Raw genomic sequence first — 25207 nt, forward strand, 5'->3', positions numbered from 1 at the left:
TAGTGTCTTATCTGGTTTAAATACTGACGGGAAATCCTTGCATTCTCAGACATTTTCTGGCTGTTGCCCTAGGTGCTTTCATTTTCTAGTCTTATGTAAAAATGATTATCATTGTTTAGCCATGAGAACCCAAACGTCTTGCCAAAATAGTGATGGGGCTTAACTTTCTTGTACATTTGGCAAATTGACCACAGTGCTGTCTCCTAGATGAAATGTTTTACTCCTGTCCTAAATATCTCATGCTGTAATCTATACTTCAGCTTTGTTACCTCAGAAGACAGGTGGGAAGAGTATGAGAAGAGGGTCCAGTGTTTTACACAGTTCAGTATATTGTTCCTGAAAAAGGAAGTGAAAGTAGTTTGAGGCTGCACTTACATTTCTGTAAAAGAAAACAGAAACAAATGATTTGAATTTTAAATGGAGTTTTAGTGTCTTCTTTCTTTTGAAAGTTCCTAATAAGATTTCTGTAATGATTTTGTGTTTTCTTTTTTAATAGAACTTAAATGGCAAAGAAATTATATGCTATTTTTTGATTTCAGAAAAAAATAAAAATCTTTTTTATGGGAACCCTCTTTTTAAATACACATTAGGGAATAGATAATTGCAACGACAAAAATGTTCCCTCTTCCTATTTAGAGGGATAGCTGATTAGTGTATGTGTATGTGTTTTCAATATACATTTACTTATTTGAGTGTTTATTTGGCTATTTATTTTAAGAAAGCACCAAAGGGAGGAAGAAAAGAAAAATTCTTATGCTGGAGTAATTTCATTAGATTCTTAGGGCAAGAAAGAAGCTTGATCTAGGGCTATGGCTTTCTATCACACTCCCACTTCAGCGATGTGGATACTGAGACCCAAGGATGTTTAATGACATAAGCAGAGATACACAACAGCATTGTGGCAGAGCTGGACCTAAATCAAGACCCAACTTTCAATTCAGACAATACTCTCTCAGAAATTACATTAAATTGTTTAAAACTTTCTTTTAAACAGAGACAGTCCTATTTGAATAATTTATGTTGATGTGCTTAAATCTAATAGGATATTTGCTTTTGTAATAACTACTGGCTAAGAACTAAGGGATATATACTTGAACAGTTTGGAGACGTTTCTTTCTAAGCTGTATTTTATCTGAGTTGTGTGTAAGAAATTGTTATAATTTCAGTGAATCTTTTTTGTCTTACAAGATTTCAAAGAAACACTCCATTCCCATTTAGACACCTGAAAACATATATTTTTAAGTGGGTCTGTTCCTTTAGTAAGTACTTATTTAAGTAGGTCATAGTCTAACATTCTTGGAGATAAAACACCTTTTATTAGATTAAAAGAAATCTATTCTTTATTCCCACTTTTAGCAATGTTTTGGTTGGTTCTCATAATTGTCAGTTTCAACAAAATACTGATTAAGTCAAAACATCAGTGGTTTTGTTTGTTTTGGTTCTTTTAGTTTAACACAAGGGGATAAATAAAAAAAATGCATTTACCTTCTTCTAGCTATGATAATTATATACTCTATTTTTCATTTATGCAAAACTTATTTTTGAGGGTTTTCTCTTTGTTTCATTTCTCCATTTTTGCATTTTCCAAACATCTGTACCGTGGCTGGTGGCAAGAGTAGCAGTGACTGGCACTTTTCCTCCATGCTTTGCGAGAAAGAGAATTGGTTGGAATAAAACCTTGCTTTCCATATGGTCGACTTGAAATACTGCATAGAAAAGGTATCGTCTCTTTTTTCTTTTCTGTAACCAGAGGTGAAACCCATGAACAATTAGCCATATGGATGCCAAACCACCTGTTGAGCATTCCACACTTCATCAGTTGAACAATCCAAATGGATGGATGTTCTTTGTGCCTTGGTAGCATCATATCAACAATATATGCTACTGGTCACTCACTTAAGAAAGCCTAGGTTTTATAGCTAGTCAAGAAGTGAATTGAGTTTTGCTTTTGATTCAACGAAATGATTAGTTTTTAAGGGTGTTTGACTATGAAGTGCTTATTGATCCCTGGAATATTGGAATCTGTTGTCAGGGACAGTGAAGAGAAGATGGTCCTAGTGTTTTCTTTTACCATGATTAATTCTAGTTAAGAAAAGTAGTAGTCTTTGTCTTATCAATTCTTTTAATCTAAAATATTTCAAACACATAAAAGTATAGAGAATAATGTGAACATGCAAGAACTTTGCACCCAGGTAAAACAGATCTTAATTTGGGACATTTATTTCTGAACCTTTTTTTCTTTTATTTTTCCATTATAAGTCACATACAGTGAAGTGCACAAATTAAGTGTATAGCTTGATGAACTTTTGTGTAAGTTTACATCCATATGACATCTAATACAAGATATAAAACATTCGTCATACCTAGGAAGTGTCCTTCATATCCCTTTGCAGGTGATATGCTCTCAAGCTTTAACAAAAGGTTGAAAACAAATAAAACTATTCTGGCTTCTATCATCAAGAATTATTTTACATAAGACATATATTATGGCTTATACAAAATGCATCATACTGAACACAAAACTAAAATTTATTTATTGAGTCTCATTGTTAGACATTATTTCTAGTGTTTCCTATTCACAGTTAATACCGCATTATTTTAAAAAGTTAACATTTTTAAGCATATTTAAACACAGAGAGGAATTGCTAAACTGTAAGAAATAATGCATTTTCAACTTTACTAAGGATTGTAAAATGTCTCCCCAAAGTGATACTACCAATTTATATTCACATGAACAATCTATACAAGCTTCTCCATATGTTTCACAACATTTGGAATGGGACGACTTCTTATATTTTTGTCTGTCAGATAGGTATTAAGTAATATCTCACTTAAAAGTTTTTTTCAATTATCACCTATTGGGATTTGCTCATGTGAGTTGTCTATTTGTGTCTTTGCCCATCTCTCTCTTGGGTTATTTGTTTTGCTATTGTTGTTTGGATGGCTTTTGGTTTTCGTTTTGGTTGTTGTAATATTGCGGATTCCCATCCTTTGGGCAATACAGAATAAAAATATTTCTTCCCAATTTGTAGTTTCTCTTTTAACTGTGTCTATACTAGAATTTATTTTTAAGAGTTTCTAGTTTTAATGCAATTAAATTTATTGGTATTTTCCTTTATGATATGTGCTTTTGTGTCATTTAAGAAATCCTTTCATATGTTAAAATCATTATGAAACCTTCCTATATTTTGTTCTAACAGTTTTAAAGTTTTTCCTTTCTAGATCTCTAATCTTCTTGGCATTTGTTTTATATATGGTGTCTTACATGGCCCCTGTTTTAATTCTTTTTCATGTGGATAACCTTATTCCAGCAACATTTAACAAATTAGTCATCCTTACCACTAATTTGCAATGCCATCTCTCTCCTACATCAAATCTGTTCTTAGGACCTTCATTTCATCCAATAGACTGTTTATTCTTGTAGTAACACTGTAGTGCCTAAATTACCATATCTTATAATATTCTTGTTATTTGGTAAGGTAAATCTCTCTACATTGTTTTCTTTAAAGTTCTCTTGGCTCCTCTTGGCCTTTTGCTATTCAATATGAATTTTAGGGTTAGCTAGTTAAGATTGGCAAAAGCCCTGCTGAATGTTTTTTTGGTAATTACCTTAACTTTAGAGAGTAATCTGGGTGAAAATTGACAGTTTTTATCACACCGTATCTTTCTGCCCATTAGCACTCCTCTACTTAATCAGATCTCCCTTCATGTCCCTTGCTAATGTTTTACGGTTCTCACCATACAGGTATTGCTTGAATCTATTTTGTTAGATGCCTTCTCATATAAATTAGATTTTGGTTCTCTTATATATAGAATCTGTTTTTATTTCATTATTCATTGGTCATCATTGGTGAATATTTAGCAGCTTTCCTGAATGCTCTTACTAGTTTTAATGGCTTAGCTGCAAATTCTCTTAGGCTTTCTGCATACACACATATACAATCAGTAAATAATGACAAATTTTTCTCTTAAATTGCAGTTCTTAAATGCTCAATTTCTTTTTCCTGTCATATTGCATTAATAAGACCTCTATACAGTGTTGAATAGAAACTATCATACTAGGAATATCTGTTCTGTTTCTTACTGTAATAAAAATGTTTTGAAAATGTGATATTTGCTTAAGGAGTTTAATAAATAAAAATTATTGTGTTAAGAGATTCTCAACCTCTATAAAAAGCTAGCATTTTTATCATAATATCTAATGCATTTTCTGCATTGACAAAATAATAAAATTTCCCATTAATATGTTAATATTTTATATGATATTAATACATTTTGTGATATTAAACATATTTTACATTCCTGGAGAAAAACTTACTTGGTCTTGGTGTGTTTTTTGATCCACTGTGGAGTTTAAGTAGCTGATATTTTATGTAGAATTTTTGCATGGGAGATTAGCTTTTTAAGTTTTTAACTGTTATTGTAGAGTTATGGTATCATGGTAGTAGTAGCCTCATAAAATAAGGTGAGGCACATTGCTTTTTTTTTATATTTCTGAAACTGTTTTTTATGTTATAAGAATTACCTGTTTTAAAGATTTGGTTAAACGTGCCTCTAAAATCATTTGGACCTGACATTCTCCATTAATTAGGGGATAGGTAATGTAGAGTGAATTTTGATTATCAGTCCAACTATTTCCATGGTTATTGGTTTGTTTCTTAAGTCAGTTTTGGGAAGCTTTTGTTGTTTTGTGTGTGTGTTGTTTTTTTTTTTAGAGAAGTGTACAATTAACAGTTAATCTGCACTTTGACATTTATTGGCATAAAACTGTTTATAACAGTCTGATGATTTTTTATTTTATCTCTATTGACCCCCTCTTATTCCTAAGATTATTCATCTGAGCCTTTTCTGTCCCTTTACTAGGTGTTAGACATTATTCTGTTCGCTTCTTTCAAAATATGGCTTTTGATTTTTGCTTTTCTACTTTATTGTGTCTTTGTATTTGATATTGTTACTTTCTGCTTTTATCAACATTGTTTTCTTCATTCTACTTCCTTACAATGTAGACCATTTCCCCCCTTAGGTTACTAAGTTTAATTATTACTCATTTAAATTCAATGTGTTTTTATTATTTTTAAAAATGAATTTTAGTCTCTAAATTCTTTAAGTTCCTGGTTAGCTGCATAATATGTTTTGATTCACAGTTTTGTTCAGTTTTAAATATTTTATAATGTCTGCTTTGATTCATTTTTACCCCTTGAGTGATTTAGAAGTGTGTGTTTTCACTTCCTAAACACATATTTGCTCTATATCTATTGCTGTTCTGACTATAATGGCATTATAATGAAAGGAATTGTTCTATATGGTTTTAAGTGAAAACGATTTTTTGAGATTTTTTTGTGACCTGGTACATAGGTTTTAACTGGACTTAAAATCTATAGGTGATTTATCTGTTTCTTTAGTGATCATGCTAACATTTTTATATGTATACCTAACTACATGTTTTTCTAATAAAAAGTAAAATTCACTTTGTAGTATTTCTGGCCTTCTCTTTAATGAAAAAAATGGTGCTTAGCATGTTTTATCTACTTTCTAAGTATCAGTATTGTTATACAACTATAGAATGAAGGTTTAGTTTTACCTATTTGTTTTAAACATATACAGAAGTGGTTTTCATTGATTTTTATAGTCAATAATTGTATTTACTCATATATTTTAGTTATTACTGTGGCAACCATTATTCTTGGAGCCTATGGCTTCCTTTCTTTTTGCTGAATTACATCTTGTAGTAATTCTCTAGGATGGAGCCTGGGAGGTACATTCATTTTGTATATCTAAAAGTATCTGTATTTTTATCTTTAATATTAAATAACAATTTATCTTGGAATTTTTGCTCAGCATTTGAAGATATTACTCAATTATATCTTAGACTGTTCTGTAAGTTATCATTCAGACAGTTCTTCTGAAATATGTCTAGATGTTGAATTATTTTGAATTATTTACTATGAATTCAGGATATACTTTCTAATCTTCCTAATCTCAGGGCTCTAATTCTGGAAAATTCTCAGCTATTTTCTTTTCCTTTATTGTTTTATTGTCACTTCCTTCATTTTCTTTTGGGATTCTTATAAGATATATATTGGTGTTTCCTAGTCAATTTACCCAATCTCAGCTGCTCTTTAATTTTCTAAAAATTTACTTTCTGTGATTTGTATTCTAAGTAAATTTCTTAACATTTACTTGTAACTCACATAATCCTCTCCTTGAAACTGCCCAATCTTAAATTATTCTATCTATTGCATTTTTACATCAGTGAACATATTTTTTCATTTTTTAGATTTTTTTTTAGATTTGTTTGCTTCTTTATCACTTACCCTTACTGCTCTGTTTTTATTTAATCATTTCTTTTATAGATATATTTTATTATCTCTGAGCAATGTAAACATACTCTTGTTGAAGTCATTGTCAGGCAATTCTATAAAACCAAATTCACCTGGAGTGAATGTTCCAATGATTAACTTTGTTGGTGGTTTTTGTAAACATTAGGTTTTTTGCTGTGGTTTAGATGGGGGGAGGGGTAGGTTAATGTTGATCATAAGCTCTTTTTTTTTTCTTTTGTCTCTTGGTTCTCTCTCCCCGCAACCCCCATACATTGCTCACTAGCAGTTTTGAAGTTGCCTCTACCTGGCTTCCTGGGCTTCTAGTCCCAATCCAAACTTTAGAATGGTAGCTTTCAGTTTCTTCCTTCTAAGGAGATCATGAAATTGTGTTTTTATCTTCTCACCTCTCAGAAACTACAGCTGTATATAAGCTATTGCCTCAGGCAGAGCTGAACAAATTTTTTACAGCGTCTTGCTGAAGTAGTGAGCCAGGCTCAGGTCCACCATTTCACATGGAGCTCCAAGGAGCTAAACTCTCAGTTACCTCTCTGTGCTTCTGGATACAGATTTCAGCTGGCTTATGGCTTCAGCCCCCTTTGCTGCTTTTAGTTTTTTTGCAGAAATGATCACCTTCTTTCTAAGTCTCAGTCTGCCTCTTTGCTTTTCTTATTTTGTATTGCATCAGTTTTTTTCAATTAACAAAACATCTTGGACAATATTCTTGCATTTTACATCTCTGATATCTAGATACATCATTTTAAAACAAATAGTATAAATAATAGTTATTATTATTATTGAATGTTTAGTTGGCTAGGCACTGAACTTTATAGATACTATTTAATTAAGTCCTCTCTATAATTGGTAATTTGTATTCCCATTTTATAAACTAGGAAATTGAGGCAAATGTGCTACATAAATTCCCCCTTAGGAAAGAGGTTATAACTAGTAAATAGCAGAAGTAAAATTTGAACTCAGTTTTCTCCACTATCAAAATCAGTGCTCTTAAAATACTGTCCTATGTTTAGACTGTGGAGTTTTTTCAAACTCATGTTATATTGTTTACCTTTAATGCACTAATTAGGTTAACTAATATCTACTGTAAAAAGTATATCTGGCTCTATCTCAGAAATTTTACTTAATATTGTCTGTATTTTTACACATTGTTGGTTTTCCTTGATATATGACTGTTTTGTTTGTTATCAGTCCAGTAATTTGGAAGATTTAAAGCATAATTTTTCTTCTAGTAATGATTGCTGCTATTTTTTTTAAAACTATTTAGGCCTATTTCCTTAAATTATCATCAGTAATGAAGTTGTATGCTATATGAGATGAGGAATTTAGGATTCTACTTCTTTATTCCTTGACTCCTACCCAATTTCATATTTTGTTATAATATATTACCTCATGTATAGGTTACTATTCATTTTTATGATGCAGCTTTGGAGAGGGTAATCACAAAGAGTTGGATCATTTATTTGGGTAGTAGACACCTTCTAGCGCGAAGTAGGTGCTCAGTAAATATTTGTTTTATATGAAAGGAATGGACCTTTTTTTTGTGCACATACATGAACACAGAGAAAGCAAGCATAGCTGAGATCACTTCAGAATCTCCCTCTACTGCTGGATGACCCACCTATTCCTTTAAACCTTAGATTTTGTAAATTCTTGAATAGCCATATGATTTAATAAATACTCTTGCTGTCAATACTTTTGTCAGGCAAACACATGCTTTGTGAACCAGCCCTTTACAATCAATAAGCCCCTATTCAAGTTAGTTCCATTCATAGCCATTTCCACATTTGCCCCTTCTGCCCAACCCTACTTCTACAAATAATAAATATATTTGGCAACTCCAATTCTCACATCAGTGACTATTGTTAAGTTTTCATTTGACAAATACCATGTGATTCTTGAATATGAAATAGTGATTAAATAGCAATAGTTGTATCATATTCAATTGCTAATGGTCCATGTTCTTCCAGGATAGTTCCTGTTGTTAACTGTTTAAATAGAGGCATTTTGAAGTAGTTCTTATTGTTTTATTTTTTAAGGATAGTTCTTAAAATTCCAAATTATAGTCAAAGGAAATTCTTTATAGAACTTGGTAGGAAAACTTGATTTTTTCTTGAATATCACTACATATTACCCCAAACCTTAATGATGATCTGCAACATGCTAGAATGAAAATTTCAATGCTTCTAGTGTAGTAAATCAGGCTAATAAAACAATGTAGATTAACAAGAAAAAAATCAAGGTAGTAGAAACTACATCATTTGTTGATGTGAAGATTTTATGGAAACTTTGATGATACTTGATCGATTTACAAGAAATACAAATTATTCATGTTTTTAAGAACACTCAAGCCTTTTTTGTGGTGTGATTTTAATTGTCTTTTATATGTAAGAACAGATTAAAATTAAACTATCTTCCCAGCTGTTTCTAATCTTTAAAGTGTAAAAATGATTTTTATTATTCTCTATTTAAAAGGCACTGAACTTGGAATCAGGAGACTTTGTTTCTAGCCTCTGTTCTTCATTTATCTAGCCCTATGACCTTAGGTAATTTATTGAGCACTGAATCAGTTCCTTCACTTTAAATGTAAAGAGTTGGGCATTCGGTTTGATGCTCTATAAAGCCCCTTCCAATGAGTCTGAGTCAGTCTCTCTTTCTCTCTCTCTCTCTCTCTCTCTCTCTCTCTCTTATAAATATCTACATGTATAAACTTAACTGCACATAGGTTTGTTACATCAATAACTGAAGTTATTCAACAGAATTCATAAGGAAATATCCAAGAATGGGATTTATTTTCCACTGAATAAGGCATTTGAATTTAGCCAATAGGTAAATAACTGGGAACTACTGTAGTTTTTTGATCAGGACTGATATGATAAAAGCAGTATTTTCAAAAGTGATGTTAGACAGCAGTCTACAGAATGGATTGGAATGGCAGAAGTCTGGCATACAGACCAAGCAGTCATGATGCCCTGGTTCAGGATGAGATAAGAGGCCAGAATACAGTGATAGCATTAGAGATAAAGTGGAAGCAGATGATATAAAGATACTGAGAATATATTTGTTCAACTAGAACATCTAAAAAGATTATTAAAAAGTCATGAAAGAGGAAAAATAAATGTCTAGTAAACATGTGAAAAAATATTTTAACTTATTTGCCCTCAAATACATGATTTACAAAAATAATAATTCTCAATGCTGGTGATTGTGCAGTAAAACTGACACTCATATAATAGGGATAATGGGCTTATATATTAACGTAAAATTCCGTGAAGTGTGTGCCATTATAGTATCAAGAACCTTTCTTTAAAAATGTATCCTCTGGCAGAGTAATTTTATTTCTAGGTATCTACCTGTAGGAAATAAACTCAAAGATTTATATACTAAGACATTCATCACAATGTCATTTATAAAAGTGAAAGAAGAGAAAAACAATCTTAAATATTTTAATAGAAAAATCATTAAACAAATTACAGAACATCCATGTATGTTATTGCATGTGATTATAAATTACATAGTTATTAAAGATATTTTAGAAAGAATTTTTCACTAGGGAATGCTCATGATATAACATAATTAAAAATATCTGATCCAAAAGAAACTTACACACCTGACATGATCCCAAATTAGAAAAATGAAAGCATTTGGTTAAAATCAAAGGAAACATTAAAATGTGAACGATAGTTACCTCTGTACAGTAGAATTAAGTGATATTTTAATTCTTTTGTCGTAAACTTTCTAAATGTTCTTTAAAAAATACTCCTAATAAAAAATAAAAATGTTAACAAACAGCAAATAATCTAATTAAATTCAAATTTGATAATAATTCACCTTAAGAAAAGAATGCATGTCTACTATTTGTTACCTCTTAAAGGTATTCAAATGCTTTGCTTTTCCTGTTTATCATTAAGCTTCTGAACTATCCAAGGTAGAGATTTTAGGAATCATGTCATATTTACTATGCTCTGTATTTTCTGAATCATACCATATTGTTTCTGTTGCCCAGTGTTTTTCAGAGTCTTTTTCTGGAGGGGGAGGAGGTGTGGGGATTCTTACACATTTGCCTTAGGTTATCAGCCTCATGTTAACATTCCAGAACCCCATTTTCCTTAGTCCATCAGTCAGTTCTGACATTAATATGCTCAAATCACATTTACATGTATATGACATTATCACAAGGGAATAAATCTAGATCACGCTTTTTATGTTTTCAATTGTTTTTAACTTCTAAATTTCTCATTATGTAAAAATTTCACAATCTAATAACAGAAATTTGAGTAATTGAAACATGAAAATGAACTAAAGGACACAGCCAATGTCACTATAGAATCACTTCTATTGGGCGCAACGAACTACTACTGATAAAATTTATCAGGCACCCATCTTGAGAGTAGAATCTCAGCTGCTCTATGTAAGAATGAATAAGCATAACTTCCTTGGCTCTGTACCCAGAATTTAGCCAAAAAAGAAATCCAGTTGGAGGCCAGAAAGGATGAACCAGATAAAGTTTTATTGGCTCAAAGAATACAATTAACTTAATCTGCCTCTTTTCTAACAAGACTGTATAAGTAAAAACACTAGTTTTTTTAAAAAGTCTGAATTCCTTACACTAGCCAATGGCAAAGTGCTGAAGAAACTAAAAAATTCCAGACCATACCCTCTCTTTCTTCTGCCAGGAGAATGAACCGCTTTCCCCCCAGCTTGGGCCTCCCCTGACTACAAGTTAACCTTGAACCGTTTGTACACAAGCTTATCTCTTCTGCAGAAGCAGAAGTCCAGTGAAGGCAGAGGCTGTATCCTATTTCTTTGTTATCTCTGGTTCTGGCAAAGTGCATGATTGTTGAATGGCCTAATGAAAGATTAGCAGTTTAATTTAGATGATTTTAGTAACTATAAATATAATCTAAAGGAAAAGTTACTTGGATACAGATGCTCATACCCTATGTATTATTATATAACCAATTTTACTAGCATTCAGGCAAGTGTTTTTACAATGATGCGATCACCAAATCATAAACTTCTTTGGGAGTAAACATCTTTCAAAACATATTTTCCTGCAAGGCAATAAGTAAAGGCTACGTAGTTGTTGAGGGCTCTTGCAATGATTAGTGTGACATCCATAACAAGTTACTAAATCTCTTTGAATCTCAATTTTCTCATCTGAAAGATGGGAATAGTAACAATACTTGCCTCATAGTTTCTGCCATGGGTGAGATCTTACATATTAAACAGCATCATGCCTGTCTAAGCCCTTGAGCTATTATTACTAGAATTTATGGCTCCCAGGAAAGCCGCTTGTATTCACACATGCATCTTGACAACTAGGACAGAGGGTACAGATATACCAGCAGAGGCTCTCAGTGGATATAGAATTAGAGAACTTAAGTGCATAAACCAGGGCTTTTTGAGGCTTCAGTATAAGAGTTACTTGGAAAACTCGTTTAAAATGTAGTTGTTTGAGTTTCACCTCAAGAGATACTTACTCAGTTTATTTTCTTCAGGGTGAGACCATGAAATATGCCTTTTTCACATGCTACTCATGTGATTCTGGTGTAGCTAGTCCCAGACCAAGCTCTCAGTAACCCTGGAATCTTGACTCCATCCCAGCTCTGATTGCAAATCACCTTCAAGGTCATTCCCCAGGATTCGCCCTATCCATGTCACATTGCTTGGCTGTCCTGACCCCCTCACCCTACCCTACTGAAAGCAGAAAAGAAGCATAAGGAAGACAGGATCAATTGGGAAAACTTGAGTATCTACAGTAAATTACCTGTTATTTTGTGTTATTTTTATTGATAATCTCCTGCATTGGTCCAAAAGTGTGCTGACTGGAGAAGTGAGCTTGAACTTTAGAAGAAGAGTTTTTCCCCACTCACTGTAGAATGACTGGCTTTATAGTGAAGTTTATCCCCTCTTTTCCCATGGAAATGCTATCTATAGAAGTTAGATGAATAAGCACAATTGAAGTGCAAAGTGTTAAATGCATGCTTCAATTTAGTCAATGCATTTGCACATTGAAGTAATTAGGATGTATTTAAAAGCATTCTGCTTGCAATACTTTGTTCTCCATTTCCTACAAATCAAATTAGTGAGGGGTAGATTTGATTTTGACATCATTTTGAAAATATTTTCTTTTTCTTTTTTTAATTTTCTTAGTATTATATTTTTACAAAGTTCAAAACACAACCAACTGTGACTAAATTCATAAAAACAAAACAAAAAGTCCATAGTGCAAGAAAATGAAAAACAGCACAAAGTAATATTCAATAGAACAACATAAATCGTACCTTACAAATATAGTTGTAACAACACACCTTATCCATGTCTGATCAATTAATAGCAAATACTTATTCCAATAGCAAATAGCACATTCTTTTACTTTGAGGGCCCCAAATGTAATTATTCATCTCAGTTCAAATAAATATGAAAAGACAGATCCACTGAGAAAAATCTTAACCATCTCTTGTTTTCACTGTTCTGTAAGTAATGCAATGAATGAATGTAAAGAAAGATTATAAAGGGTGTTTCCTTTGTTTGCTAACAAAGCCCTCAAGCAAAAATGCTTACTTTTTAAATAGTTATATTTGACAGAGCCAAGAATTGTTGTGGAGCTGTGTGGCACAGACAAAGACCAATCTGAGCTGGTATCCCAACTCTGCACATTGTCTGCATTATCTGTAATAATTGACAAATGATTTAACCTTTCTGAGCCTCAGCTTTCACATCTAGAAAGTGAAGGTAATAATGCCTACACTGTGGAGTTGTTTTCCTGACATGCAAGTAATAATGTACTTTAAGTACATGTAGTTTAATATGTACTCAATAAATGGCAGTGATTATTAGTGCAGGAAAGAAAATTTGGAGGGATAAGAACTCAAAATCCTCAGAGAAAATAAGACTAAACCAAAAATATTCAGTATTCTAACTTTCCTACACACTATACACAAGGGTCACAGACTTTATCATAGGATTTTAAGGGATTTCTACGAAAGGGATTGTTTTACCTTTATAATTTTCTTGCCACCCACATTGTTGCCCTTAATATAAATCATACTTCAAAATACATGTTGAGAAATTCCCTTTATTTGAATGAGTACAATTTTCTAATACAAGTTATCATCTAATTAAAATTCTTTTGTTGAGATAAACAGTTTTTGGATTGGACACAAATTAGTTAAGTCCAATTCCTCTTATTTTTCTAGACTAATTTTATAGTTTTAGACTACTGTGTGTTTATGCATTATGCATGGAATTGACCAAAAGGGTAGATTCATTTACCTTTCTTAAGGAGCAGAGATGGTATCCTGTTCAACCCTCTCTTCATTAAGTAGTGCTGTATTCCATACATACATAGAGAGTGCTCATTCAGTGTTTGTTGAATTAAGTAAATGAGCAGAAACAAAATGCTGAGAAAATATTTATATAGCATAAAGAAGCCAACTCAAGAGTAGGGTGTACAAATAGTAGACAGAGAGCTTAAAGGGTACTTCTGGGCTTCAACACCCCTTCAGTTAGGATGGTCCCATGTAGAATAATAGCTATGTTTTTCAGAGCCTCTAATTCGTAACTGTAGGAAACACATGAACCAGAAGAGCCAAATGACCTTCAGTCAGAGAGCTGTGATATGACCTTCCTGTCAGAGCTAGAAGGGACCATAGAGATTTTCTAATCCAAGGGCCTCATGCCTCAGTTGAAGGAACTGAATGACTTGCTCAAACACGTGGTGGCAAAGTTTATTGATGCTCAAACTTTGGTTCCCTGATCCTGGTCCAATTCATTTGATATTGTACCATGTTGCCTTGGGTGTCGCCATGTATCCACAGTGGTTTCTCTTCCTTTGACCAGACAATGCAATGGAAGATCCAGCAATGGCTCTGATTAGAATCATCTCACCCATTATGACATTTTCTATATAGACTAAAAGGCCACAATAAGGAGATTCTTTCATGGATTCTTAAAATTCATTTTTTTTAATACCAAGAAATAAACTCTATTAAATTGTTACTAACCATTAACAGTTCATTCAAATCACTTAAGCTCCTTTTCAAGTGATTATTAGCTGGAGCCAAAAGGAATAGAGAATTAAGAACTGTTATAATTTGAATGAGGAGAAAGTGTTGGAAGAGTTCTGCATTTGGGGTGTTACCCCGGGAAAGGCAAGGCCAACTTGGCTGTGGCAGAGGATGGAGACGGAGGGATATGTCCAGAGTACCCAGGAAGTAACTCAAGGATTTGAATCTTTGAGGAGAGGGGAGATAAGAAGAGGTGAAGGAATAGAATAATGAGAGTTAAAAACAGGGTGGGGGAGTACTGCAGGTAAACTTAATAATTTGGTATTTTGCTTCATTATTTACTATATTTATAACTCTTCCATTCATGAGGAAGCATTGTGTCCTGGTCATTCGTGTTCTGTTACAATTGATATTGCTACTGTCAAGTAATGACAAGAATTCCTTGAATTGAGTATAAATGACATTCATGAAACATGCAGTCAATAAAGCATTTGGTAGGTAAATATCCTCCCCATCCACCTAAAGAGTGGAGAAAGTGTTGATGGGCTGTTGATGGTGAGTTAAACTGGCATACCAGGAATTTTTATAAATGGTTTTCCCATGCTCCACTGAATCTGTTGCTGAGACTTTAGTTGTATACCAGCTGTGCATGCAAAATCTCATAATTATTCTTACTGTATTAAGCATTTTATAGCAATTTTAGCTCTAAAATGCTATGCAATACTTTTTATGCAAGTGTACCAGACATGTAAGCTGTTCCAATGAAAACATTTCCTTTCATTTAGACACGTGGTTTTAGGATTCCAAACTTAGCTGTCTGCATTGACGGAAGAATCTTAGGACAGATCCCAGGATTTTTATTGGGGAAAGGGGCCAGTGGATTTTCTTGCGTATGCTTTAATTCTTCAAGCAGCTTCATTGGAAAGAGGGCATTTCACTAATTGTACAAAACACTGATATTAGCAAATACTGCTACTGAGCCCTGGCTCCTCCATAGCCTGTCCTGTTGAGAAAGGCACTGGAGAGGAAACTAGGGTGATCTCTGCACCCCTCTGGGGTGTAATGACAAACAGGCAGAAGGACTTGGGCTTAAACTCTCTGCGAAAGGCGGACAACTTTAACACTGCCGCACGTGCTGCTGCGCCCTGCAGTGGCAAGTCTTGGGCCTGAGCCCAAAACTGGCTTGGAGTTTGAACCCTTGGCATTCTGGCCCAGGGCCAAGTGCTATCAATGGAACCCCACTGACACCTTTAGCTATTCTTCCTAGATTAGGATAGTAATTTACTTGTCTCTTTGATTTCAAGTGTCTCGTTTTGTTTCCAGATGCCTCCCAGCTCATCTGTATTCCAGGGGTTTCAAAAGACTTTAACCCCATTGGTTCTTTCCTTTGTCAGTTCCATTTGGCGCTCACAGGAGGGATACAGAACTAGAGAGAAGCAAGGGAGGGGGGTGTGTGTGTGTTGTATGGGGCATGTTGGGAGGGCTGGGTGAGACTGCAGGAATAAATGAAAGGAGTATTCACTTTCAGAATATGAGCTATTATATCAGAGCAAGTCAGGATGGAGTGTAAGAGGTGATGTGTAGGACAATGTAGTGAGAAGTGTCATTAGATAGATTCATGTGTAAAAGCCCTCCAACCAGCACTAACCTCAAACTCCCCCCAAACGACTAAAATACATGAAAGAGATGGAGAGACCATAGAAATTATATCCCAGTGCCAATAAGATAACAGCACTTGGATTTTAACATGCTATGGTAGGAAAAGGCATTTATGCAGGGGTGTCATTTCATGTTTACAAGGGCCTGTCTAGTACTGTTTATTGATTTTACTGCATTTCTTTCTCCAGGACCCTGTAGATAGATAATTGCTAGAAATGTCCATCATTAGCAGAGCAATGAGTGCAAATATCACACTAAGAAAAAGATACACATAGGACCCTGCAAGCAGGCATCAAATGGGGGAAGGGTCACACAACAACATGTGCAGCTATAACTCCAAGCAAACACACACACAACACCCTGTGTAGCCATTGCACTGAGAAAATACACAGAGCCCCCTGTGCAGCCATCACACATCAGGAAAATATACACATGACACCCCTATGCAACCATCACACCAGGCAAAAGCATAGACATAAAATGCTAAGTCAATAGGAATGAACAGCTCATAAAAGCCTACTGGAATAGATCACATCACAGCCAGGTACATCTGTTCTCAGCACTAACCATTATCGTTAGCTTAAAATGCTTAAAATCACTGCGCATCCTCAGGTCTAGGGACAGATTATTCCAAGAAGATTCTGCTAAATAGATTTGGCAATGCAGTGAAGGGGACCTCTACTACATTAAAGTGATGCATTTTGCATCTCAAAGGCTGTCAGCTGTATTTAGAGGCGCTGTGTGATTGAAGAACAATGCTCAAAGATGGGATAGCAATTTCCCCAGCCCTTCTAAATCTGGGGATGATTTTTACCCCAACATGATGAGTTAAGTGTACAATTGAAGGGGCAGCTATCAGTTCGGGAGGTGACTAATAAAAGCAGAATTGGAAACAGTTTTCATCTGTGCTCTGTTTGAAACTGGAACTCTCAGGGGAGATGTCATATCTAGAGGCGTTAGTGAAGTCAGACTTCAGGCCATCAGCTTGAGATAAATAAGTAGTAACTGCAGTCCTTGCTTCATAGGGTTGACCGCCCAACTAGGGGAAATAAAGGAACCACCCACCTCTTCTTTAGCAGTGCCTTCTCTTTATCTTCTTGCCTTGGTCTGTGATGTTCTCCTAGCTGTGTGACACAGGGGTTACAGCACTGCGAGGCAAACTCGGCGTGTCCTTCTGAAAGTGGCCCAAAAAAATAGAAAGAGTTTCAGGCTTCCCATTCCATGTTTCAATTACAGTGGCGTTATGTGTTTCTACTGAGCGAGACAAGTTTCAGGCTAGCTTGTTAAGAATGATTTACACCATAATTCTAGGAAAAAAACAAATGTGACTGAGATTTGAAAGGGAAGAGTGGGGGGAAAAGTGCCAGACTAAACGAATCTTAACTAAATAGGGGAGGGTTGGGTTGGGTGTTTTGTTTTGTTTTGTTTTTTTGATGTTTGTTTGTTTACTTAAAAAAAAAAAAGAAGGTGTATATAGTGTTGGTAATTGCTTCACTCACCTGGGTGGAATGAAGCAAAAGAAAACAGAGTTGCTCCATTTGCTCCCTGTAAAAGCAAAATTTCAAGAGAGGACAGGTGTTTCTCTTAAATCCATATGACATTGTCTTACTGGGAATGAGCAGGACTGGAAATGAGAACTAAGAATTCCACTTTTTTCCCCCCAAACATGGTGGGAATGGTTTTGTTAAAGTGAGATAAACATTTTCCATAAAACAATGTAGTAGTGACATGAGGTAATTACATAGTGACTGGGACACACCGCATGGCATACTGGAGAAATTGCATGATACCTACATGATAACTATAGTAACTAGTTACCACTACCTTATTATCTCCTGGTAACTATGTAATTAGTTTGTGTCACCAAAGCACCCTAAATGTATGCCTATTCCAGCTACTCTTGTAGGAAAAAAATATACTTCTTTGCAAGGGGGAAAAAAGCTAATGAAGAAAGTTGCCAAGAACAGATATTTTGTAATCTGTGCTAAATCTCTGCTGGAAAACATGAACAGTAACGAAGCTGAGAAGACAGTAAAAGAAAATCGGGGCAAGGTGCCAGACGCCCAGACGGAAGGAGAATGTGGACCAAAAGATTGCGACAATCGGGTAATTATGGTTTATGAATTTCAGCTTTAATCTGTAGTTCAGTGAGTCCTGATTAAATATCTGTTAAACACAATTAAAGTTTGTTTTTGTATTTCACCGTCTTGATCAGAATAATTAGAGACTGCGTGTTTCATGTCAAAAGTAGCAAGAGAAATTTTAGTGAATGAACATCGTTTTTAAAAGCCATTTGTAGCACCAGCTGTTGGCATTATTTTATATTTTAGTGTTATCAGCATAAAGATGGTCCTCTGGATGCTGAATAGTTTCCAGCAGGACAAGGATGTTATGCTGTCGTGATGGGCCTGTGCTGATGAAGCTTAAATGTTTAAGGACTGATGTTCACTGGAGATGGTGAACAGGGGAGATGTAGGTCAGGAAAGCAGATATTTTAAGTGAGACAAGAAGAAAGACAGTTAAATTTATCGAAGCAAGGCGCTAAGGGAGGAAATTTTTCATGGGAGATTCACTTGTGTTAACACCTGCAAATGTTGGTTAGCTTAGCGAAACAGGGTGTATATAGTGCCTGAGGGCTGGGTACAAGAAAGGTGTGATGAGAAGTGTCGGAGCTCTGTCCTGGTTGGATCTTGGCTAAAATACATGTTATCTTTTATTCCTAGAGTTAGTAGAAGGTATCCCTGAAAGAGTTTACCATATGAATAATTCCTTGGCTAAGGATGGCAGTGTGAATTCTGCAAAAAGGACAAGTTGGAATATAAGTAGGATTAACTGAAACTGGGTAAAGGGGTAAAATAAGATTCCACCAACCAAAACTAAGATTACGGTTTCCATACCCATATGCCAAACATAAGGCTGGAGAGGTATAAATTACTATGTTTTTAAAGTTTTTTGAAGGTATATATAAAAATTTCTATGCAGCCTACCATGATATGAGCTTTAAAGAAACAAGATGCTATCCTGCTTGCTGTTTGAAATTTTGGTATCAGGAACATTTTGTTTCCTGTGATAGACTAATGACTCCTCCACCCCCAAGATGTACATATCCTAATCCTCAGGACTTGTAAATATGTTGCTTTACATGGTGAAGGAGAGACTTTTCAGATGTAAGTTAAGGTTCTTGAAAATGGGAAGATTATCCTGGATTATTTAGAGAAGCCTAATATAATCCAAAAGGTCCTTTTAAGGAAGGGAAAGAAGGAGGCAGGAGGGTCAGAGAAGATGTGATGATGGAAGCAGAATCAGAGGGAAAGAGAAAGAGAAGGAAAGAAAAAGATTCAAAGATCCTGCACTGCTGGCTTTGAAGATGAAGGAAGGGGCCATGAGCCAAGGAAAGCAGGCAGCCTCTACTGGAAAAGACAAAAGAATTCTCCCTTAGAGTCTCTGCTTTCTCTCTAAGCAGCCCTTCTGACACCATCTCTTAGGAACTACTGGCCCCTTCACACCTGTAATAAATTTCTGTTGTTAAAGTCATTAATTTGAGGTACTTTGTTATAGCAACAATAGGAAACCGATACAATCCCCATGAAACTACTCCACAAGTTTGATATCCATTTAGAAGTTTTCCAATTAAAAATGCATCCAGGTATGAGAAAAGCAACAGGCCTCTATTAACTTAATCTTTTAAGGCCCATTCTTTAGACTTTCTCTGTGGTGTCGTTTGGAGGTAGCTGAAATGCTAAGAATTAAGAAAGTCTATGTATTATAAATTAAAATCATGGGCAAATTCAACCCCATCCCTACCACCTTTACCAACAATACACTCTACATGGGTAGAAATGTTTACAGAAAAGGAGGATTGTAGAGTGAGAATATTTTTCTAGCAAAGATAGCAGTTAACATTTGAATACTTACCACAGGTTGAACATTTCATTTGACCAATATTCGACCATTTTGACCTGCAGAAGTGGCAATTTCTTATGGTTCAACAAACCCAGTGTTATCTCATTTAAACCTTCTAGGACTTAGATAAAAATTCTTCCCAATATGATATAATTAATGTCAGAGTTATATATAGTTTAGACTAATAAAATGTTCATACCCAACATATACAGGTAAAAATGAGATTAAATCCCATTTGGCCAAATATGTTTTAGCAGAGTTTAGGATGCAGGCATATGTCTTATGTGCTATTCCAAAAAGTGACAGTTTAAAAGTTATGAGAAAACTACTGGGTAAGGTGAGCATAACCCAAGCAGACAGAGACAATGACTGAAAGGTGCTGCCTAGTCTCTTCATGTTCCAAAGAGCCTTTACTACCATAGAGGAAGATGGGATAATACAGTGTTTTAGAGTGGTATTACTTAAAAGGATCCCTAGTCTCTTTTTGTTTACATCCCTTGATAATCTGATGAAAGTTGTAGACCTTCTCCCCAAAAGAGGACATAGTATTTCTTCAATGAATTTGATAGGCCCCCTAAAGCCTATCATTGGGCCTCAGATTATCACTGGTTTGCAGTTGTGTTCTAAGCAAAACATTGTAGGACTGACTGGTCTAGCGTGATTTATGACCAGAATTGTACAATACTTATTTAGCACATGATTTTGGCCTAGTAATTCTTGTACACTGAGGTCCAGGCTTTTAATTAGTAAAATTAGTACTTGTGATGCTAATGTGCAAGGAAGTACATTTTTGTTTTTAAAGCATTTTGAGGTATATTTAAAGAACCACTGGGATGAAAGACACTGGTATTGCCCTTGTTTACTGTTCATTTTTTAAATTGTTTAGCCATTAATTTATTCTTTCATTTAGCAGTAAGTAAGCAGGACTCCCAAGGTCCCCTTTCTTCATGGAACATTCTAGTTAGAGGAGATAGTTAATAAATACGTAAACATATTAACACATACTAATGAGTAACATGAAGAAAATAAGAGTGTAACCTAATAGAGATAGCATGTAACAAGATGGCATCTGGCTGAGACTTGAATGATGTTAGAAACCAGCCATATGAGGATCTGGCTGGAAGAAAAGCATTTCAGCCAGATTGGAACAGCAACTGCAAAGACTCTGAAACAAAAATGAGTTGAGTATGTGAATTATGACAGATGGTTAGTCAACAATAAATATATTGGAAAGGTGATCAGAAAAGAAGTCAGGAACCAGATTATATAGGCTTCATGGTGGTAAGTTTGGATCTTATTCTAATTGCAATGAGCAGCCTTTGGAGATTTATGTGGTAGGATCTGATTCTACACTTAAAGAAATCATTGTAGTTGCTGTATAGAGAATGGAGAGTAGGGGATCATGAAGAGAATTAATCCCAACTAATAGTTAAGAAAATGTCCAAAGCTGAAAATAGGAAGGAATCTCATGGAAGTGCAATATATTGCCTCATGGAGGGTTTGAGCTGTTTTATGTTGAGCAGCCAAAGAAGCAGAAACTGATTTATGAAGTGTAGCACCTCCTATGTCTTTGGTCTGTTAAAGAATCATTTTGGCCAAAAATGCTCTTCCTGAGAGGAAGAGGGAAAGGAAATGTGAGCACAGTCGAATGATGTTTGCAAATGAAGCGGAGTTATTTGATAGAGGATTATTAAAATAATTGAGAAAGTCACCAGCAACCGGGAACCTCAATAGGTAAGGGGGCTCTTGAGAGTTTGGGCCCATTTTACTAAGGTTCATCACAAGTCTGCCTCCTCTGTTTTCTGAAATCTGCCTCAGATCACAATCATGCTAAACTCTTCTGCTCTTTTTGAATTTAGGTTTAAATGTCTTGCTTCTTCACCACCATTCACCCCTCAAAGTAATCTGCAAAAATGACTACAGGGATGGGGGACAAATGTAATATAATTTGAATGAACAGCAGGAAAGGAAGAACTTCTGCTGTGGTTATAGATGTTTCCCAATAGAATTAAAAGATTAAGTCCAAAGGTAGATATTAGTACAATGTATTGGGGCTTTAGTGAATTGCCAACATTGCTTGAAAGGTCAGTTCTATTATATTTCTTCAACCAATTGAAATCTTTAATAAATAGTAAATCATAATAAATAAACCCAAGAATAATGGCCTGTATAAAAACAGCTTACTTTTAGCTTTTAGACAACTTATTTTCACTAATAAATAAAATGAATTATTTCTCAGTGATGTTCATAAAAGTTCAAGTTGGTAAACTATGGAATTATATATGAAAACGTAACTAGAAAATCATTTAGAAGGCAAGGGGCAGGAGCCTTTTCCAAAGGGTCATCCCTAAGAGACTATAGGTCATGGATACAGGGTAAATGTGAAGAGATGAGAAAACGACATTAGTTTTAAAGGTAACTAAAAGGGAGTGATTTTTAAAATCAAAGTTCCTAAAAATAACCTTACAAGTTATATTTCCAGGGAAACATGAGAATAATAGTATAGTATTATGGAATAGCCTTATTCCACAGACCAAAAACAATTAAGTACTATATATGAAAGACATACTGCAAATACAGAATGTATGGAGCTTATTTAAATGAAGGCCTAACAACTGGCTGTTATTTTATTATTGTTGGTGTTATTTTAATTAAAGTTGAAAAATCCTATAATAGAATTGCCTGCCTGTCTGCCCCCGAGGTCTTCATGTTTTAAATACTTCACTCCCTTCAGTTTCCAAACTGCCCTTTCTCTGGGGAACAGCATATAAATTACCCTATGTAAATTTCAATAATGACTATTCCCATGTGAGAACATATCAAAGCTAAGAAGAGAATATAGAACTTTTAACAACCAGTAGTATTCATACCAGCTCATATGCTACCTTCTAATAAAACTGGTTGTTAATCTTCCTGATTTGTCTACATCTCTCAGGTAATAAAATTGTCTAAACCAGAAAGCATTCTTCAGAAAAGATAATCAAGGAACTTAAAACCTCTCTGTTCAGTAACACAATGTCCCCTCGTAACCAGTCCTGAATTGGATTGACATTTCTAGTTGACACATCACATCAAAGGTCATTTTGCTCAGTTCACTATCAGATCTTTTTTATTTTTTTTCTACTATATTCCTAATTCTTAAAAATAGTTCTTCTTCACTAGCAGTATACTAAGAGCTTCCAATTTCATTATCTCATTCATATATTTCATTAGTTATTAAGATCTCTCTAATTGTAAGTTTCTCTTCCCAGGAAAATATCAGTCCCATCACTGGAAATATTAATAATCAGAATAGTGTGAACGTCAAAAGTATAGTCAGTTGGGCATAACCCTGAACTGCCAAGGGAAAAGAGAACTCCCAAGTAGAAAGAGCTCTCCTAACTGTAATGATTTCATGAATTCACACTTAGTAAATTTTCCTAAAATGAAATGAGTCAGTGTGAGTAAAAGATTTGGTTTCCCTTCATTCACGTTGAGCCATTCAATTCATACAGGTTGGAAAACAATTTCTGAGGCAAGACCACCTTGTGTTTTGTGACTTAATATAGATGCTACATCCTAAAAAGTATCTTTTATTTTCCCTTCAGTTTTTGCCATATCTACTTCACTCCCTTAAAAAAAAATAGCGTAAAAATATTATGATCTAATAAAATAACAGAATTTCTAAAGCTTATTTACTAAAAAAATTAATAACTATAGCCATTAAGTGTTTAATATCATCAGGGCTACTAACAAAAAAGATTGGACAGAAATTTACAATCAAAGGTACATTAGAAAATAACATCACAGAAATATGAAAAACATGGTTCCTTTTCTAGAATCTAAAAGCCCTGAAGACACAGTATTACTAGTAGAGCTAAGGGAAATAGAATCAAAGAGAAATCACAAGAGAATATCCAGCATTAAAAAGGATGTCTGAGAGCTGAAGAAGAGATCTATTTTGGATTAAATTTTCATAGCAATAGAGCATTTACCAAGGTATGAATAGTCTATAGAGTGCGAGTTATTCTATTTCCCAAGGAGATTTGATAATAAACACAGATAAGATTGGAAGAGAAGGGAGGATTTAAAGGAAAAGGTCAATATAGGTTAGATGAGGAAATAGACCTGTTGGAAGATCTTTTGAAAATCATGAGTTTGTACTATGAACTACTTACTGTTCATCTGTATCCTACTTTGTAGAAACAATGAGCAAACAAATTCAAAGAAGAAGGGAAGCCCACAGGAAGGAAATAAAACAGTTAATTTTTTACTGGCATGCTTATTGTTCTTTTTTTTTAAATTATGTTTATATTGGATGGTGGGATGTTACCTTCCATTGATAGAGAGTATTTAAAAAAAGAAAAGGAAAAGGAGTGGAAGGCAACAATACCTATATTATTTCCCAATGTATTTTTGAATGACTCTTATCCAACTTTCAGTTTCAAGCTGTTTAAATCTATCTCACTGATAGGTTCAAATCTAGTACTCATGTGTTTGGGACAATTAAAGTCAGCAGGGTCTGTGGCTCCCTAACCCAGGCTTTATTGTATAAGGAGTAAACAGCCACTAGTAATTTAGTGAGTACAGGTCTTTCATGATGCACATACCAGCCCCACTGAAAACCGATCAATTTCTGTGCTTGGCAGTGGCATTCATAAGGCCCCTATGGAGCATTATCTCATGCCTGAGGGTCATTACTCTTCCACAGAAGCACTGACAGTTGTGATGAATGGCGGTACCTGGGAAGAGGAGTGTTTGGATGTTTAAACAGATTACATTTTCCTTTTAGAGCAGTAGACATTAGATCACATCTTAGGCTGTCTACCCATGTGGACAGTGAGAATGAAATCAGGGCACATGTGAACTACTGAGATTCAGGTGTACCAGTCATCATTTCTATTGGGGTAAATGGACTTGACTTTGCATCCTGTCACAATATTGTATAGGCTGCATAGCAATTGGTGATAGCATATACAACTGCTGTGATGCTGGGCTGTAAACAGGCATGAGATTCCTTTGATCACCATTATATACAAGATTCGTTACCTGCCAGCTAAGACCCATTTGCACCATGTGCAATGAATTAAAAAGTGATGAAAAGAATCAGGATTTGTTTTAGTTGCAGCATGATTGTCAAGTTCATTTTTATCTCTGGAAGTACTTCAGTTTTTTGAGAGACTTTAGGGGAAAATATATGATGAAGAAACCCAGAAAGAGCCTAACAGTGACAATTGCCAGGTTTTTAAGCAGGAATTTACAAATACAACTGGCTTCTTAAAGGTGTAAGAAAATTCCAGGCCTTTGTCAATTCTGCTTTTC

General features: G+C 34.7%; 1 protein-coding gene across 9 annotated transcripts in view; it reads left to right on the top strand.

Moving 5' to 3' along the window:
• ZBTB20 (zinc finger and BTB domain containing 20) overlaps positions 1-25207 on the top strand; it is an 804941-nt gene that overhangs the window by 554988 nt on the left and 224746 nt on the right. For 5 of the 9 annotated variants that reach the window (XM_054577266.1, XM_054577265.1, XM_054577269.1 and 2 more), the window contains one exon: positions 1620-1719. The exons of the other annotated variants lie outside the window; for them this stretch is intronic. The gene's annotated coding sequence lies outside the window, so the exon portion shown is untranslated. The remainder of the gene's footprint in view (positions 1-1619; positions 1720-25207) is intronic. 9 annotated transcript variants of the gene reach the window in all.

The sequence above is a fragment of the Pteronotus mesoamericanus genome, unplaced genomic scaffold (assembly GCF_021234165.1).
Source record: "Pteronotus mesoamericanus isolate MK-2021 breed Mesoamerican mustached bat unplaced genomic scaffold, CSHL_Meso_final contig_42, whole genome shotgun sequence".
Taxonomy (NCBI): domain Eukaryota; kingdom Metazoa; phylum Chordata; class Mammalia; order Chiroptera; family Mormoopidae; genus Pteronotus; species Pteronotus mesoamericanus.